Source organism: Pinus tabuliformis, chromosome 3_2 (genome assembly GCF_031772625.1).
Source record: "Pinus tabuliformis cultivar Carrire ecotype Pingquan chromosome 3_2, CPIR1, whole genome shotgun sequence".
Classification (NCBI taxonomy): domain Eukaryota; kingdom Viridiplantae; phylum Streptophyta; class Pinopsida; order Pinales; family Pinaceae; genus Pinus; species Pinus tabuliformis.
The window spans coordinates 242,207,618-242,226,029 of NC_142302.1; positions in this window are offsets into that span (position 1 = coordinate 242,207,618).

Here is an 18,412-nt window from a genome sequence, read left to right on the forward strand (position 1 = left end):
GAGATTTCTTTCTGTTGGGAGGTGATGCTGGATTGGGCCTTTTATGGTTGTATCACTTCCTGAACTTTACTTCTTCCATTAATAAAGCATTTGAGGTTCTTCTATATGCATGTGTCTCAATGGTGTATTGTTATACTTGTATATTTGATTTATTCTAATCCTTGAATCAATTATGAATGTATGCTTCTTGTAGTTTCCCTCTCTTGTGATTTTGCAGGATCTTGGTGTAGCTGGGCCAGTGAAAGAGCAAGGAGCTGGGAGCAAACAGCAAAGAGAGAATATTGGATCAATCATTAGCGGAAGACATCGGTTAGTGGATCTCTTCCTCCTCTCTCTTACATCTCATAAAGAAGTAATCTCAAATAGCTTTGCTTTGATTGTTGCTGAGGTACTATCACCCTTAGAGTGGGATAGGGTCATTCCGTATTGGATACTTTTCCCAACAACAAATTGGCGACTCCGCTGGGGAACGTATCTTGTTGGTTGTTTGTGTTTTTTCTATTCATTTCATAAACACAGGGAGTACCGAATCGAACTGCATTTGGATCTCTCAAATGCAAAGTAGAGGGCAGCTACTCTAGCTCAGTTTCTGGGCATGTTTATGATTTGAAGAGCTGATTCACAAGGACTCTAAATAGCTCTTAGTGATAGCTTTTCATCCTCCTTTTCATCCCTTAGTGTGTACTTGACTGATAGCTTCTGATTTGGCCAAAAACTGTGAATTTTTGAGCAATCTGTGACCCGGAAACTGAGAAAAACGAAAGTTTGAATCTTCAGTGCAGGCTCTGTGAAGGCAATCTGCATTTCATCGCAGTTCCCGAAGGGGCTACCTGCGCTGAAGGTCAAACTGCCAATGTACTACCTGCGCTGAACCAGTTTTGCCTAGTGCTACTGGGTTTCCCTCCTGTTTATTGCCCTGTTTTCACCCTTGTTTTTGCAGCCTGTTACCAGTCAATGTACCTATTTGGAACCAACTTTCCTTGCCACTATTCTGCCTCGGTTGTATAAAGAAACTGTGTTTGTTCTTTGTGTATTTCTTGTATCATTTGCAGTTTCCCATAACGAAAGTGAACTAGTCTTGCTGTGGCCTCTTAGATCTAGACCTGTGATAAAGTGTCGTTCTGATCTTAAGAGTTAGTTTATTTGCTGTTCATAGCTGATTGAGCTCTCACTTTCGTCATATGGTTTGAATTTATATATTTCTAGTGTCGAAACAAGTAAATCTTAAAGTGTCTTTTGATTTTGGACAAGCTTGTTTGCTTTCACTTGAAATTGAATTCAAAGTTATACAACAGCTTTCTTCTTGTATTACATCAACATTAAGAAAGAGAAAAGAAATACCTGCATTCTGCATTTTGCATTTGATAAGTTTGCATGTTGATTTAGGAAAAAGTGCATTAGTGTATGCTCTTTGATCTGTGTGAAAAGATGATGTCTTTCTTTTCCCTCAGTAGTTAAGATTTTCATAAGTCGAAAAGATTGAAAAAGCTTGCTTCTCATCTTAGACTGCATTTAGGAACTTGTATCGAACATCTCGTGGTGAACCTTGAAAGGCAAACTTTAAAAAGATCAACTTAAAATATATTGAATGAACCTAACAACGCTTTGAAACATAATGCAAACACATAGAGGTCTAAGCTAGAGACGTGTTCCGGCGTCGTTAAACGTAGTGACTGCCGATCTCGAAGAAGGTGGGTGATTCCTCCTGAGAGTCGGTGGCACTAATACGGACTTGTGCTCCCACGTACCGTCGCGTATATATTGGGAGACCCCTATAGGCATATATCTTTTATCCATAGGAAACCGTGTTGGCCGCCCTACTGATCGCAATGCAGTGAACACAGCATTCACGAAGATCGACCACCCGTACCGTAAAACGTATTCTGTGGTTTTGCGAAAGGTTTGGCACACCCTCTGCCTAGATCTCCAGAGCAGTTTCTTTTGGCCTTTTTCAAACTCTATAACTGAAAAAGTCCATCCGAGCATTTGTCACTTCGGGCTCGTTAAAACATCGAAGGAGACTAGAGTCATCTTTAGCTTTTTCTCGACTCTTAAAAAGTGAAAAAGCAAGTTGTGTCTAAAAGCGTCTAATAAAATTCATTCAATTCGGAAACACAAATTTCCCCTTTTAATATTTTGGTTGATCGAGTAATCCGCAATCGTGGAAGAAATTCAATTGAAACCCCGTCGTTCGCGGAGGCTTACGAGTCAACCGTCTTTGTCTCCGGAATCGAAAACAGTACGGACAAAGCGAACTCGTTTAACCGGTTCAAAATCTCCTTTAAAAGTTAGAACAAGTGTTCCAACTACATCTGAGGTTCCGGTTACTCCAAACATTTCTGGAAACCCTGCCTCTATAGAAGAAATTCAACAGCCACAGAAGAATGGTAATACTGATCCTAGTCTGGGGGCAAATACTTATATAACTGAACCAGTTCCATCTGTAACCGGTCCAGAGAGTTTTGTTCCTCAAACAACTGTCGCTGTCGAAACAACCACTTCTTCGGCACCAGAAATATTTTACGGACCTGAAGGTCTTCCTCTTCCACCGGGTTTGATTGCGATAGAGGAAATTGCAGAGGATCCGCAAGCAAGTACTCCAACTCATTTTGGAGTCGAGGTCACTCTATTTCCTTCATCAGAAGTTAATCCACCACAAGTGGAAGTTCCTGTAGAATCGCTAGGCAATCTATTGGATAGACTTAAAATGTCTGAACAACCATCATCATCTAGGACTGTGTCAAATGACACAGCGACAGCAGAAGCCCCTGCCGTCACTCCGACGATGTTTGCCGGCATACCAGTTGTCCCGACTAGCTCTCAACCGCTAGAAGGAGTCCACCAAGGGACTATTTCGACAGTGTGGTCTGTTCCAGTTTGTTCATCCGGAGTAATACCCGACAACTCTTATGTTGAGACTCGACAGATTGATCCTCATGGAGGTCAATTTGGGCCATCTAGTCCTCAAGGACTAACAATCCCTCTGAGTTCCGGATTGCTACCGTATGGGGGGCAGTATGCCCTTTCATTACCTCCTCCAGGAGGATATCCATACGGCAGTTCTCAACAGTATTCAGGTTATACTAGAATTGTATCAAGTAGTTGGGTACCTATGCTACCTCAACAACCAAGGGTTGTATATTCTATGCAACAGTGTGTACCTATGACGAACATCCCAACCACACCGGCTATTGTAATAGTGTCACAAGTTCAAGCGATACCTGTTGCATGTCAACCTCAGATTTCTCAAGTTGTAATGCAACAGCCACTTGACCATGGGTCACAACCACAATCGCCAACTGGTGGGGCGACACAAGTACAAACGGGTACAATTACCCCACACCTCGGTCCAACGGTTAGCATAGCACAACAGAACATGGCTTCACAACCATGGCTTGTGCAATACCAACAACCTCAATTCCAGCAAGTGTACCAAGGTTCTGAGCAGCAGATTTTTGCGAACAATGGACAACCGTATATCCAAAACGGTCAAAACCAACCACTTTACAGTGGTCAAGTCCACCAACCGTATCAGTCATATCAACATCAATTACATTATGCTGGTATGCAAAGACCCACTGCTCAGGCGATTCCATCGTACCCTGGTTACGCTTCGCCTAACCTGAATCAACAGTTACCATTCGTGGCAACTTTAGAGTTACCTGATTTGCACCGGTTAACCAACGATCCGATTGCTTATGCCCCTTGGTGGCCAGCGATTCCTCATAAACTTCCATCTGACATTCCTAAATTCAATGGAAATCCAGGTGAAGACCCATCGAATCACGTGATGACTTTTCATCTGTGGTGTTCGTCGAACACCCTAAACGACGATTCAATAAGGCTTCGCCTTTTTCAGAGGACATTGACAGGTCCAGCGGCTAAATGGTATATTGAATTGCCAAGAGCCTCTTTCGACAATTTTAGTTCCCTAGCCACGACTTTCTTGACCCATTTTCAATTATCGATAAGGTATGAAACGAGGACAGAAATATTAACCAACTTCAAGCAGACAACTGCCACCCATATATCTGATCATATACATGAGTGGCGTCGTCGTCGTAGGATGGTGAAAACGTACGTTCCCGATCAGCTATTAGCTGAATGGTTTATAAAGTCGTTACTTCCTGCTATTACGGAAGATGTGGCCAAAGGGGGAGTCGTAACAGAGGAGCAAGTTATTGCTCGTGCACAATATTTGGACTTAGTTTATACTCAGTCCGGCACGCTCTACGACAAAATACTTGCGCCCCTAGACCGGAATTTTCAATTCCTCCCCCTCCTAAATCAAATAGTGACTCTCATGCCGGTGATGGCGTGATTGGCACAGCAAACACGAAATCGATAAAGGCTTCATCAAAGAAAGCCCGTAAGAATTCGGATCAAAATGCAAAAGAAGAAATTCTTGCTTCGGAAGTAAATGCCGTATCAGAAGATAGAGGCAAAGAAACCAATCAACCAGGAAGCAAGAAGAAACAAAACAAAGGGAAGAAGAAGAAACAGGGTGAGTCCTCCCCTGGGAAAAATTCTTCAAACCCTCCTGGGAAAGGAAAACAAAATTATCCATGTCTAATATGTGATGATAAGGATCATAGCACAAAGAATTGCCCATTCAAAGCTGAGTTAAAGAGGTTCTTTAAAAGTTCCCAAACCTCAGCTGTGTTAACTGATCCATTTCCCAACCCAGGTCAAAATCTGGTTGATAGTGGAAATGCTTCCCCGTCGCAAGTACTTATGTTGTCGGTTTCAAAACAGCAGAATGATGCTTTGATTTTGACAAGGAACAAAGATTATGGGAATCCTCAGCCGTCGAACGAAAAAGGTAAAGATCAACCGAGTAGTTCGACAACAACTTCGACAGAAGTTATACCACCCATCATACCTGAATTAACAATAAAACCGCCAAAGGGTGTAGTACACAAGTCGACATTTAATCCTCGCGCCAGAGCGGCGCAGCATTATAACATAGTGGAAGATTTGGCACAATCGCCATCCGCTATGTCGACTCTTGAAGTACTACAAAATTGTCCAACCCAAAGGCAGGCCTTGTTATCAGCAATTGGTGGGGTTGATCCTAAGGATTCCAATCTTGTATCCTTTGATCACAAGGGATATGATCCTCAGTTACCAGCTCAGCTAGCTTTCCTTATTCAAGTGAAAGCCCTCAACAAAACTGTTCACAGAACAATAATTGATGAGGGAGCCTCGACATGTATTATGTCGATGAGTTGCTGGAAAACTTTAGGATCTCCAACCTTGTCGCGATCTTCGACGACATTAAAAGCTTTCGACGGAAGGACTTATACCCCATACGGTATCCTTAATAACTTGAAAGTTGAACTAGGAGGAAAAACAGTAGAAATTGATGTTGAGGTCATTGATGGAAATCTCGACTATAACATCCTACTGGGTAGACCATGGATTTATGCCATGGCAGCTGTTGTGTCGACTTATTTTAGGAAGATCGCATTCCCATTTGAAGGAGGGATTACGATCGTCGACCAACAGAATTTCCTCCCTAATGGTTCACAAGTTACAGGAAGCATCCCCATGATCCATGAGAGCAACCATTCAATTCAAGATATCGGAGTAGGATTATTGAAAGACCCCACATTGATGGGAAATTTCGCGCTACCACCTCCTATTTACATAGGAAATGTACCGTTTGTAGCAACCTGCAACATGATATCTTCCACGAAGGTCGACATGGATCGTTCAATGGTTTTGCCCCCAAGCCCTTTAGAAATATTGTAGCAATCAATGTTTCAAGCATGGGAGGCGAACCCAAATCAATGCTCGTCAAGCGTTTGGGTAGATAGGTCTAGAGAGTATGGGACCCCATTAGATCCTTGGTCGAAAGTACATGGGACTAACGAAGGAATCTTATAGTCAATGATGATTGAGGGGGCACCATGGAATGATCACCACCATCGTTCCCTTCTTTTAGAATATGAAGAAGATACTCAAAGGGACCTTTATCACCCTTCAGTTTTTGAATTCCTAACAAATACTGTAAACACGGTGGATTCCGAGCGAAACCTATCCAATATTGAAGAGACTATAGCCATAAATATCTCGACTAAAACAGATGTTGTAGAGAATATTTATGTTGGCAAAGGTTGTTCCCCTTCAGAACTGGAAATATATAACGCTCTTTTTCGCGAATTTAGAGATGTCTTTGCTTGGTCATATGATGAAATGCCAGGCATTGACTCGAGTATCGTTGAACATGAAATTAAAATGTATCTCGATGTCAAACCAGTAAGACAACGACTTCGGCAGGTACACCCCAAGAAAGCCGCGGCCATTAAAGCAGAAGTTGAAAAACTTCTCCATGCTGGATTCATCTACGCGGTTCCTCTAACCGATTGGGTATCGAATATTGTCCCTGTTATGAAGAAACAAGGGACGATTAGAGTGTGTGTCGATTATAGGGATGTAAACCAAGCTTGTCTGAAGGACAACTACCCTACACCCTTCATCGACCAGATAATTGATGAATGCGCCGGATGTGAAATATTTTCATTTATGGATGGATTTTCCGGGTATAATCAAATAAATATCCGCCCACAGGACCAGTCAAAGACTGCATTTATTTGTCCGTGGGGCACATTCGCTTATCGAAAATTACCCTTTGGTTTAAAGAATACAGGGGCGACGTTTCAGAGGGCAATGAATTATGCCTTCCATGACATCAAGAACATTGTTCAACCTTATCTCGACGACCTTCCGGCTCATTCGCGAAAGCGGACTGATCATCCTCAGCATTTAAGAGCGATATTTCTACGTTGTCGACACTACAAGATAAGACTCAATCCACACAAATGTGTGTTTTGCGTCGGTTCTGGTCGTTTACTTGGCTTTGTAGTCTCTAAGGATGGGATTCGTCTCGACCCCTGCAAGGTTCAGGCAATCATTAATTTGCCTCCACCTTCAAATTTGCTTCAGATTCAGAAACTCCAAGGGAAAGCAAACTTTCTGAGGAGGTTCATTCCAAATTACGCAGAACTTGCTAAGGGTTATACTCGTCTTTTGAAAAAGGATGTACCTTTTGTCTGGGACCAGGTGGCGCAAGCTTCCTTTGATGCTCTGAAAGATTGTCTAGTAAAAGCATCATTAATGTACGCCCCAGACTATCAAAGAGATTTTAACCTGTATCTGGCTGCAACAGATACAACCATTGCGATGGTTTGAGTTCAAGAGGTCGATGGAATTGAACATCCTATATATTATTTAAGTAAAAACTTAAATGATACAGAAAGTAAATATTCTTATGTTGAAAAACTAGTGCTTGCAGCTGTTCAAGCGATTCAAAGGTTTCGACATTATGTCCTCTTTCGGAAAACTACCATCTTGTCAGATTGCAACCCCATGACTTATATACTGTCGCGACAGTTGCTGGGGGGCAAATATTCAAAATGGATAGCGATCCTTCAAGAGTTTGATCAGGAATTTGTAAAATCCAAATCAAAGAAAGCTCTAGTTTTCGCAGAATTATTATGTGATTTCCCATCGTCGTCCAACGATGAAACATTAGAAGAGTCAATCGTGGACGAAAGTTTGTTTCTCATATCTGCAAGCAATGACTGGTATGGAGATATCATAGTTTATCTCCAAACCCAAAAGTTCAGGCCAAACACCTCTCGCTCCGAACAAAAACGTATACGATACCAAGAAAAAGACTACATGATCGTCGGTGATTCACTTTACCGTCGTGGTGTCGATACGGTTCTGAGGAGGTGCCTTACCCATGAGGAGGCCGAAAAAGCCCTGAATGAATGTCATTCAGGCGCGTGTGGGGGGCATCAATCTGGATATGCAACAGCACAAAAAATCTTACGAGCAGGATACTTCTGGCCAACCATGTTCAAAGATTGCATAACCGCAGTCAGAAGTTGCCATGCTTGTCAAATTTTTGATAGCAAAACCAGACAACCACCCGCACCCTTACAGCCGATAGTTGCTGTTGGGCCCTTCGCCAAGTGGGGCATCGATTTCATGCAATGTAACCCCACCTCGACTGGGGGGCATGGGTATATTATAGTCGCTGTTGACTATTTTACCAAATGGGCCGTGGCGATGCCTACATTGGATAACACTGGTGAAACAGCTGCCCTTTTCTTTTTCAATCATGTAGTCGCCAGGTTCGGCGTACCACAGGCTATAGTTACAGATCATGGGTCGCATTTTCGCAATCACATGATGGTTGAATTAGCTGCCAAGCTAGGGCTATCTCACGACAGCTCTACCCCATATTATCCGCAAGCCAATGGACAAGTTGAAGCAATCAACAAAGTCCTGAAGCGTATGTTGCAAAGGATGATAGGGGTTCATAAAAGAAGGTGGCACCTAATCCTGTACTCAGCCTTGTGGGCTTACCGAACGTCGGTAAAGAGCGCAACCGGGTTCACACCTTTTCAACTGGTGTATGGCCTGGAAGCAGTCTTGCCAATCCAGTGCGAAATTTCGTCGCTTAAACTCGCAATTGATCTCCTCCCTGGAACTTCAGAAGAAGAGGCTCGTTTCTTGGAATTAATCCAATTGGATGAAACCCGTCGTGATGCCGCTTTGGCTAACGAAGCCCATAAGAAGCGAGTCAAGGCTCAGTTCGACAAAAATGTCAAACCCCGTGTCTTCTCAGAAGGTGATTTGGTCTTGCTTTATGACCAAGAATCCGATAAATTGGGAGCAGGTAAATTCAAGTCCTTATGGATGGGCCCCTATATTGTTAAAAGGGTGTTAGCAAAAGGAGCCTACGAGTTAATGGATTACGATGGAATTCCACTGGCGCAGCCCCGCAACGGGCTGTACCTCAAGCGTTACTATGCTTAAATAGTAACCTGCATGCTTTTGTTGTATTTTGTTTTCGCTAAAGTATTTGTTCTGGTCGAGTGATCTACCTTTTTCATTTATTGCAGATGTCGAACCTTTTGGAGACATGTGTTGGATATGCCGACGGAGCGAGTCGTAGTTCGCGGAACCTATCTTCCGCAGCCTAGGCCATTTTTGATCCAAGCGGCGAGTTAGTAAGTTTCAGAGGTGTGTGTATTGGGCAATCAACGAATAACATCGCTGAGTATAGCACGTTGATAGAACTACTCTCTGATGCCATCATACGTGGCATACACCGACTAATTGTCAGGCTAGACTCACAGCTCGTAATACTACAACTCAATGGTATATACTCCGTTCGCAATCCAGCTATTTATCGCATGTTCCTAAGGGTTAAGATCTTGGAAAGACGATTTGATTCAATTCAATATCAACATATTTCCAGAAACTTAAACACATTAACCGACTCATTAGCAAATTATGTGTTAGATAGACATTTGCGACATATATAAAAGAGACACATCATCAATGATTGTACATATGGATCATATAACTCAAACAGAATAAAACTCGAAAATCAAAATATATATATATATATATATAAGTTGTTTATAGTCCATACATAATGTTCTGTAACCAAGACAAAATGGGTCATATGACCTAAAAACTCAAAAATGCTAGGGGGCACCCTAGCCTAGTGGTGCTCATGATAGCACGTCACGGCCTGTGCGATCATGCGCAAGAGACGAGTCCATCGTCTGGGCACACCAGTAGTGTGTCGCTGCAGCTGTAAAGGTAACTCATCAATCCTCACATCGGGAATGCCGAGAGTAAGGGTCTCAGTATCGTCGAGGTCGCGAATAATAGCTCTCCTAGCAGGCTCCACTGCCGGGCAGCAACTGGCAGTCTCGGACGAACTGCTGGACGAACAGGACCAACATCTGCATGCACCCAAGAGTATGATTAAAAGTCTTGATAGAATAAAGCACAGCAACATTATGAATAAAACAGTAAACAGTGATATGGTCAAAGAGTTTACCAATAGCGCCCCACTGTTCGCCATCCGGTAGCACCAAATCCGGATCACCTCGGAAATCCATACCCACATATGGATACTCAGAAAAGACCATCTCCTGGCGCTCGAACCACCTGAAGAAGGCATCAGTAAAAGTAATCTGAGGTTGACCAGCATGCCTAGACATGTGATCGACCCACCTCTGCATGTGTGGCTCGGTCGGAGGAGGCAAGTCGAGAATGATGTACTGAGGCTGCATCAGTGGGATTTTCTCCAAGGAAAAGGTAGTCAGAATAGAACCAAATCCAAAGTTCTTCAGCTTCCCGTCCTTTACCTTGGTCAACTGACTTTTCATCTGCACAAGTACTGCATCACACCAATTGAATACTTTCGGTTGGAGACACTCCAAGGCGTGCTGCATATAAGATCTGTTGGCAACATGTAGAGCTGCGCTACCGGCCATCCTACCAATGGTATACAGAATGGACCTGAGAGACCTGTCAGTAATCTCACGGATAACAATCTTGCCGTCTCTGCTCGGCTGAGAACCTTCCCTGCAATACTGGCGGACATAATCTCTGGTGGAATCGGTCCCCCGGGCCGTACCTGACAAAGAAATGGGGGCACCCCGTCTTGACAAACCAGTCAAGAAGTACATGTCCTCTATGGTCAAGGGGATGGACTTTCCCCTAATCTGGAATACTTGGTTAACAGGATCCCAAGCATCAAGCATATACTGCAGCAAAGAAATCTGTGCTCTCATGCTAGAGATACGGAAAAACTTCAACAGGCCACAGTTCCGCAGCGCGTTCACCGTGACAGGGTCATGGAGGGCAATCATGTCCTCCTCTTCATGTTCTCGTTCTCGCCATGTAAGGGACATTTTGTTCAAAGTTCCCTGCAAAGCAAACAAGAGAAGGAGTAAGTTCCTGATTTTGGTGAAAAACTGGCAAAAATTCATCAAAAAAATGACCTGAAAACCCAGTTTTCTGAGCCCAACGCAGGCAGAGAGTGTCCCACCTGTGCTGAAGGTCAGGCTGCCTTAAGGCAGCTTGACATTCAGTGCAGGTTTCGAATGGGGAACCTGCGCTGAAACTAGGGCGCCCTGGCAAAACCCCAGGGGCTCAGAAAGACTGAAAAACAGGCATGAAACTGGAAAAGAAAACCATGAAAAGAAAGAGCTAGGGTTTAGCTCCTACCTGGTCCAGACGGCGCTGAAAATCGTCCGCAGAATCTCCCGGAATCAGCTGGTGAAAATCAAGGGGGAAGAGGGACCTCCAGAGCTCCAACAAACCAAATGCAAATGAAATGGTAAATGAGAGGTAAAAACACCTTTTAATGGCTTTTTACGTAGTTCAAAGTAAACTATTAGGGTTATAATCTCATGTTCATGCAAATATTATTCATTTCTAACAAAGTTTGTTGCAGCAATTGAAAATGCAGTACTATCCTTGAAAAGAGAAAAGCTAGTAATGGTAAAAAATCAAAATTCGACCATATAATCGAGCAGTTTTACCGCGGAATTTATGCTCGTTAAAAAATAGAAAAGCGAGATCCGATCAGTTTTAGCACATAGTTCATGCTCGTTAAAAAATAAACATAAGATTGAGCAAGAGTTTCCTCCAGAGTTTAAGCTCATTAAAAAATGAACGTATTCCGGTAAATAACCATTGTGATCGTAAATTTATTAGCCATAAAAGCCTTGGTCGTGTTTGCACCTGCCACCTCCATTCCATTTGGCCGATCGTTCACCCCCATATGATTGTTTACCTATTTTGAGGAATAGCTGCGAAGAGTGATTTCACCTAGCCATCCTTGTGACACTGCCGTGATTGGAAAATTCCAACCTGTACCTGGAATCTGCTGCTATCCTTGTTTATCACTCGTTCCTCAAAAGACGAGTCTTCTTTGAGCTCTTTTCATCTGACTCGTAAAATATGAAAACTTTGCCGAGTTTTGGCCTTCCAGCTCATTAAAAGGACCGGAAGAGCTATCCCTCCTCTAGATTTTAATCTTTTTGGACCTGAGGGATTATTACACAAAAAGGTCGAGCGCTTGTTTTATTCGGCTCGTTAAAATTATCGAAAACTCATCCCTTCTGTATCGTTTTATACTTTTTCGGACTTAAGGGATTAGATGACGAAAAAGGAATTTTGGAGTTAACTTTCTGTACCTTTTCAGACTCTCTAAAAATGAAAAGGACCGAGTTTTCCTTGTCGTTAGACTCGTTAAAATGATTAAATAGCGACAAACTTGTCTTTAGACGAGAACGAGTTTCCCTATCGCTAGGCTCGTTAAAACATAGCGATGGGCTTGCCCGAAGGGCAGGTTATAGAACAAGCATATGTTATCCTCCTCAAGCTTGACAAAAATAAAGAGGTACTGGTCAGAAATGACTGGGGAAAAATTGGGAGAACCTCAAAGCTTTAATGGTAGCAAGTCGCTCTTGAACATGACACTTTTCCTCCGTATCACATCGGGTTGGGTTGTTTCATTCACCGGTTTCATCACCATGGTCTTCGCCAAACCATCCACATTTGGGGTAATGCTACCGATCCATCACATCAGTGTCGTTATATGTTCAAGAGATGTTGTTCAGAAAGAGTCAACCGTGTCCCATCCACTGCCATACATTATCCTTCATCCACCCATGATCGCCACCCTGAATCATATTTCACAGATTGTTTTCACCTCCACTAAAATCATTAGCTCCGTTCCGTGTCACTGATGTGGGATTCATTAAGGCCCTCCTTTGACGGATCGCTTCTTGTCGACTTCAGCTCATTATCCAAGAAGTTGATCTAGGAACAACCCCCTCAGTACTTTGAAGCTTGCATGCCTCAATGGCAAGTTTCTCACTTCCAGCGACAGGTATACATCAATGACCTTCGACCAGAAGATTTTGCGTGGTGTTCGACGCCAAGTCCTATATTCACACCACGTGAATTTTACTGCAGTACCTTGAGGGTCATTATCATTATCGGTGATTCCTCTCGCGCTTGTTAACGGTTTACATCATTGACCGGTAATCAAGCGATGTCTTTCCATGTTCGACTTCAGCACAATTCTCGCATGGATCGACTTGTACTTAGAGTGAAGGTCGAACGAGTTTGAAGACCCCGGATCTAGTTTCATCCATCCGGGCTGCGATATATATTCAGGAAACATAAATACATTTGACATGTACATCATTGCAGCAGATGATCATCCTACTCAAAGGATGATAATTTCAGCAGAGAATTATCAGTCTACCATCAGACGGTCGTCTGTTCTATGTACCAAAATGAATTTATAAAGCTGAGCATGGGAATGCCCGCCTCAGCTAGATCATGAAAGCAGAATGAAAAAATAATGTATTGTATTGTATTTTATTACAGGTCACCTCTCAGCGATTGAAGGAACTTCGGATCCTCCTGATAAAGCATTTCACCCGATAAACGACCTCATACTTTAGGGGGCAACTGTTATAGACATTTTTGTGCCTTACAGCATGAAGCATGAAATGTCAATAATCTAAGGGATCCAAAGTCCCTAAACATGTTGTTCCTACCCCTAGAGGAACAAGGTCAGCAAACCACAGCACTGAATATCAGTTCTCCACCTGAAAACACTCAAAAACAAGCTAATTCTGGATCATGTCAACTGCTCCACTGAGCATCTGCACTGAATGTCAACTGCTCCACTCTGTACCTGCGCTGAATGTCAACTGTAAAGAAGGCTACCTGCGCTGGGCGAGATTGGCCAAGTGGCACAGTCATTCCTCAAGGTGTCAATGCCCAGGAAGCTTCCAAAATGACACTTGGATCAGAGAATTCGCCTAGTGATGAGTAAGAGGGTCTAGATCTCCAAGTGGAAGCAAGAACCTCCAAGTGGACTCAAGAACTGAAGAATAACTGAAGTGGGAGAGGACACTAGTCAGCTCCATGCCAAGCTCAAGCTGACTCATCCTCTCTCCAAATATCCTATATATAGATCTCTCTCATGAGGTCTAAGGAGGCTGGAATCTTGTGAATGTAAGGAAGTGTTGTTGGTTTGAATATAGAACTATTGGGTGATTTGCTTGAAGGAGGTGAAGAGGAGATTTCTTTCTGCTGGGAGGTGATGCTGGATTGGGCCTTTTATGGTTGTATCACTTCCTGAACTTTACTTCTTCCATTAATAAAGCATTTGAGGTTCTTCTATATGCATGTTTCTCAATGGTGTATTGTTATACTTGTATATTTGATTTATTCTAATCCTTGAATCAATTATGAATGTATGCTTCTTGTAGTTTCCCTCTCTTGTGATTTTGCAGGATCTTGGTGTAGCTGGGCCAGTGAAAGAGCAAGGAGCTGGGAGCAAACAGCAAAGAGAGAATATTGGATCAATCATTAGCGGAAGACATCGGTTAGTGGATCTCTTCCTCCTCTCTCTTACATCTCATAAAGAAGTAATCTCAAATAGCTTTGCTTTGATTGTTGCTGAGGTACTATCACCCTTAGAGTGGGATAGGGTCATTCCGTATTGGATACTTTTCCCAACAACAGGATCTTAAGGATTCAAATGGAGCTTACATGGGATTTTTATTTTTTTCCCTTTTTGGTTCAGCAATTTAGAGCTGCAAAGTAAGGAATTGTCAGTTTTGTGAACATAGGGTGGATTTAGGGTTAAATTGTGGGATATTTATTCATCTATTGGTGCAAAATGGTTTTATTATCATAAAGGTTTGCTGAAAGTATACATTGGGTCTCGATATGGGATGATTTGGCTTACCTCGGCTTGAATTATTTCCCTTCATGCATTGTGATCTCCTTCCTTGCATGTTATTTTCCTTGGCTCTGTTGAAAAATGTAACTAAGTTTGGTCTTCATAATGACATATGTAATTGTGATTTTATGTAATTGATGTAAAGAAGAAAATAAAATTATGTTTGTAATGCTTGTCTCACGGGTTTCATGAGAAAGGAATTTTATTTTAGTTATGGCTCCCATTGTGAGACCTTAGGATTGGTCATAAAGTCAAATTGAGTCACTGTGATGTATGAAGGACCCTTCTTGGGCATGTTACATATTTTATGAGATTAGAAGAATAAAAATGCCCTTCAAGACCAAGCTAAAGAATCTCCTTCAAGTTGTCTTCAAGATGGAGTAATGGAATTGCACCAAAGGACATATTGGCTCACCCACAGTCACAGGTCGGCTTATTTGATGGTCTAACCACTATAAATAGGAAAAATCTGCCTCATTTCAGAGATAGAATTTCGTCAAGGATAAGTCTGCAATAGGAAGTGCGAGAATCACTAAGAAAGGAGTCTCATAACCAGCAAAGAAGAAGGAAGGAAGAACGAAGTTGTTTGGGTCTATTTTTACGGTTGATATCACTCCACACGTGTGAGATTACAGGACTGCCTACTGCAGGAAAAGGGCTGAGGCATTTCAGTCATCTAGGTAATCGAATTGGTAGAATGGAAAGTCAAAAGAGACGCCATGTCAAGCAAGAAGGAATATCCCTCCAAAGTGAAGAATATCAAGGGTCAAAGTTGGTCAGATCACATGTGCTAGGTTTTTTGAAATAAGGCCGAGAAGTGCAGTGTTGAACCAAGGGACCGAAATCAAAAGTATAGCTGAGGAAGAAGAAACAACCAGTAGTTTGACTATCATTTACTTAAGGAAGAGGAGGAAGTTGTGTGTTTTGGTATTGGAGTGGAAAATAGGTCAAGGGTCTTGATCTTGTTATTTGTCAATTGAAGTCTCTATAAGAAAAAGAATTCGTTTGGGTTTTCCTCTCAAGTGGGAGAGGTTTTGGCTCTGGTTGATCGCATATGTTTTATGTCTCTTATATCTTTTTTGTTTATGCATTGGCAGTTGTTTGATGAAGAAGAACACTATAACAATCTAACTAAAGAGAAGATCATAATCTAATGAAGTAAAAAGCATCCACAAGAAGTTATCAAAATTAAGAGAAATCACCTAATTTTGATGCCCTAGATTTCTCAACATGGTATTAGAGCTAAGGTGACAAAGTCAAGGAAGGGAATCTTATCAAGGGACACTCAAGGATCAAATATCGAGAAAGGCATCAAAGCAAATATAGAAGATTACATTGGAGTCAAGATCTACAAAAAAGTGTCAAAACACTAGATCAAAGATGAAAGTCTAAACCAACAATAAGTCTTGTAATCCTCAAGACATATCAAGTGGCCACAAAGACCCTACTCAAGTTGAAGGACTTATACATAAATTTTCTTTCTAGAAAATCAAGATCAAGGATGTTTTCGTCATATTCAAAAGTTCTAAAGAAGTTTTCTCTTGTTGAAGCAAGGACCTTACCATTATAGAAGGTCATCCAAGAAGCATAAAAAATTCATCATTAAGCATCATCAACAAGGGCATCTCCATCAAAGGATCTAAAGTGATATTCTTCTTTGTGAAGTAAAGGATAACTCTTGAAGAGATATATCCTCATCAAGGAGAAGTTCTCTATAATCTATATTATCATCAAATTCAAGGAGGCAACGAGGAGGCATCTTCACAAGTAAGTATATTTATGTCTGAATATCTCAAAATGTATTTTTGTAAGGAAAGAAACAAATTGGTTGGGGCTTCAAACTATCTTGCATGGAAGAAGAGGACATATATGAATCTCGTTGAAAATGAGGTTGTGGATCATGTCAAAGGATCTATCACCAAACCAACGAAAGAAGATGCTCAAGCACTTGCAAATTTTATGAAAGGGGAAGTGAGGGCTCAAAGGATTCTCATAGAATCCATCAAGGATCCCCTCATTCCATATGTATATAAACTTGACACCTCAAAATAAATATATGACAAATTGGTATAGTTGTTTTATGTAAGCATTGCAGAAGAATTTATCTCTCTAAGGCAATAACTCTACAAGCTAAAGATATTGAAAGAAGAAGGAATAGCCTCATACTTTATGAGGATATCTGAGATAAGGGATTAAGTGCAAGATCTAGGAGAAGTAATTTCTGACAGGGAGATGACCATTGTAGTAATAAATGCACTACCAGAGGAATGGGGTAACTTTACTTCAAGCATCTATGGGAAGAAAGAAGCTACTCCATTCCAGGATCTATGGTCATTATGTAAGATTGAAGACACCAGGTTGAAGGCTAAAACAGATGTGGGATCTAGTGAGAAAAATCAAGCATATGCTACTATGACAAAGAGAAGAGGAAAGTTTGGAAAAATGGCTCTCATAATAAGAGAAGGAAGATGGATAAGATTCAATGTTATGGATGTCAATAATTTCTACACAATATTTTGTCACATTCCCAACTCTATACCTGAAGTGTCTTCCTTTGTGCCACTATCGTCACAAATGTCGTAAAGTGACAAAAGTTGTGTAAACTCATTCACCATGAATTATCTGCTCAATACATCTCTGAAGAGATGGAGAACTAATGTCTTGAAGAAATTCTAGAAAAACTTGTGAAAAACCCTAATTTGTAAGACCAGTCCTACTTTTCGTAGGAAAATCCGTGTTGGTAACCTTTTATCTAACTAGTGACTAGCGTTGGAAGCATGACTTTCGATAGGAAAATCTAAGTTGGTCCTTTTCAGGCAGTTTCTCCAAAAATGGAGCAGAAGCTTCTCTTACTAAAAGCCTTGAGAACGACGAGCTGGTAGTTTTTGGATGAAGATATGGTCGAGTACTCCCATTTAGAACCCTTGGGATATTACCTCTGGGATAAGGACCTTCTTCCCCCTTTGGTGGATCTCTAACTCCCTCTCCCTCACTATAAATTTGTTCTTCACTTTCCTCAATGGGTTGGTCATTGCTAGTTGCCATTCTTCTGCTCAATTGTGCTTAGATGCTGCCATTTTGGTGAGAGAGGAAAGGAGAGCTTGTTAAGTTTGGCTTGGACTTGGAACCATCCTGAAGGAGGCCTTCAACATCAAGGCACTAGTTGTATGCTTCCCTCTTTGATTTAATCATTAATATAAAGCATGTTTTACTTCCCATAAGCTTGTCTATGATAGTTTTCTTAGTAAAATACTCCTTGATATGTTGTATAACTTACATTGGAATGCATATGCTATGATCTCTCTTGTTGTTGTCTTTTGATCTCTCTTGCAGGTATTCGAACGCAAGGAATAGTGAGGAGCGAGCCTAGGAGCTAAGGGATCAGGATCATCATCAAAGTTCGAGTGCATAGGAGAGAGGTAGGCCATCTCCCTTTCTCATTTGTCATTCTGATCTAGGTTAGGGAAGTTTTCTTGTTTTGTCATGGTTGTTACTAGACCCACACATTGGGATAGAGGGATCACTTCTATCTGTCGAGGAGTGAGCCTGACAGCTAAGGGATTGAGATCATCATCAAAGGTTGAGCGCATAGGAGAGAGGTAGGGAATCTCCATTTCTCATTTATCATTCTGATCTAGGTTAGGGAAGTTTCTTGTTTTGTGTAACATCCCTAGTGAAAATTACATGTAAAAATATGTAAGGCCATGGTGATGGGACATGTATTCCAAGCTAAATTATGGGGGAAACATCCTAATGGGTTTTGATTCAATTATTATGGCTAAAGGAAATTGGCAAAGGCAAAGGCAAAGGTTTTGGAAA